Raw genomic sequence first — 2,147 nt, forward strand, 5'->3', positions numbered from 1 at the left:
TCAAGCCACTAGTTCAAAACAGTGAGCCTTACCTTTAGAATGCTTTTGGGATGTCATAATTGATAACCATATCCACTGATAAAAAATTTATCTACTCGCAAGTATATCACTTGTGAAATGTTGAGACTCGTAAATTTATCTGCTGAAAAATTGATCTACTTGCCACATCAGTTTTTCGTGTGGAATGTTAGAGACTCATACTCGCAAGTATATGCTTTTTATGCAGGTTGTAGGAAACAATAAAACTGTAAAGGCATACTTTTGTGTATGTTTTAGTCATTTGATCCATGTGCTTATGTGTTTACTGGTAGAGATAGCAATTACTGAGGTTCGAGCATTACGAGGAGCATGTCACTCTTAAAAAACATGTTTGGAGGTGTTCAAGAAAATGTGAAGTCTTTTAAGTGGCAATTTCCTTCAAATTTGGTATCTGTTTCGTACTTTGACGGATAGTTTCATATTTTTTAGTATAGCTCATTGTTTTTAGACCTGATTTTTTGAATATGTGATTAGTTATGGAAGACAGCAAACAAGCAATTTTGTGTAGTCTATTAACTATATATATATATATGTCAATGTTTTAAAAAACTAGCCTCGAGGTGCGCCTAGGCCGCCTTGAAGGCTGGGCGCGAAAGCTAACGCATCTGTTTTGTTGGAGTGGGCAGAAGGCGTCGCCGGAGCCGCCTAGGCTCGCCTCATGGGATATATTTTTTTTTTTAACTCCCAAACCCAAATTTTGGGGAGGGTTTTAACTGCCTCATACCTCTTCTTTGCACTCTCTCTGCCTTTTTTCTGATTTTTATTTTTTTATATAATGGATGGGTATGTGTGCTCATTATGCTTTTCATCCTCTATTATATATATATATATATATATATATATATATATATTTATAATATATGTGTGTGCTTAGGGTGATTATTGCTTAATAATCTTCCTTTTTTAATATAATATATGTGTACGCTCAGTGTATATCAAACAACAACAACAACAACAAAGCCTTTTCCCACTAAGTGGGGTCGGCTATATGAATCCTAGAACGCCATTGCGCTCATTTGTGTCATGTCCTCCGTTAGATCCAAGTACTCAAGTCTTTTCTTAGAGTCTCTTCCAAAGTTTTCCTAGGTCTTCCTCTACTCCTTCGGCCCCGAACCTCTGTCCCGTAGTCACATTTTCGAACCGGAGCGTCAGTAGGCCTTCTTTGCACATGTCCAAACCACCGTAACCGATTTTCTCTCATATTTCCTTCAATTTTGTCTACTCCTACTTTACCTCGGATATCCTAATTCCCAATCTTATCCTTTCTCGTGTGCCCATACATCCCACGAAGCATCCTCATCTCCGCTACACCCATTTTGTGTACGTTGATGCTTCACCGCCCAACATTCTGTGCCATACAACATCGCTGGCCTTATTGCCGTCCTATAAAATTTTCCCTTGAGCTTCAGTGGCCTACGACGGTCACACAACACGCCGGATGCACTCTTACACTTCATCCATCCAGCTTGTATTCTATGGTTGAGATCTCCATCTAATTCTCCGTTCTCTTGCAAGATAGATCCTAGGTAGCGAAAACGGTCACTTTTTGTGATCTTCGCTAGATTGCTCCGGTCATTAGTGTGGATAAGTATATAAATGGATAGAGATAGGAAAGCAAACACAAGATGTACGTGGTTCACCCAGATTGGCTACGTCCACGGAATAGAGGAGTTCTCATTAATTGTGAAGGGTTTACACAAGTACATAGGTTCAAGCTCTCCTTTAGTGAGTACAAGTGAATGATTTAGTACAAATGACATTAGGAAATATTGTGGGAGAATGATCTCGTAGCCACGAAACTTCTAAGTACCGGAGTGTGGTATCGTCTTGACTTGCCTTATCTGTCTCATAAGTAGATGTGGCATCTTCTCTGGAAGTACTCTTCCTCCATCCAGGGGTGGTATCTGTAACTGGTGGAGATGCACAAGGTAATGTATCAATTTCACTTGAAGCTTACTTGTAGTTTCATGCTTGGTCAAGCGAGATACAAACCATGTAGTAGGAGTCCCCCAAGTCGCCGAGCTGGGGGATCTGCTGAAAGAGGTGACAGACAAGGTAAGCAATCAGAGCTCCGGCTGATTGTTCACATTCTCCCTATCTTGCAGGCA

The sequence above is a fragment of the Malus sylvestris genome, chromosome 8 (genome assembly GCF_916048215.2).
Source record: "Malus sylvestris chromosome 8, drMalSylv7.2, whole genome shotgun sequence".
NCBI lineage: Eukaryota > Viridiplantae > Streptophyta > Magnoliopsida > Rosales > Rosaceae > Malus > Malus sylvestris.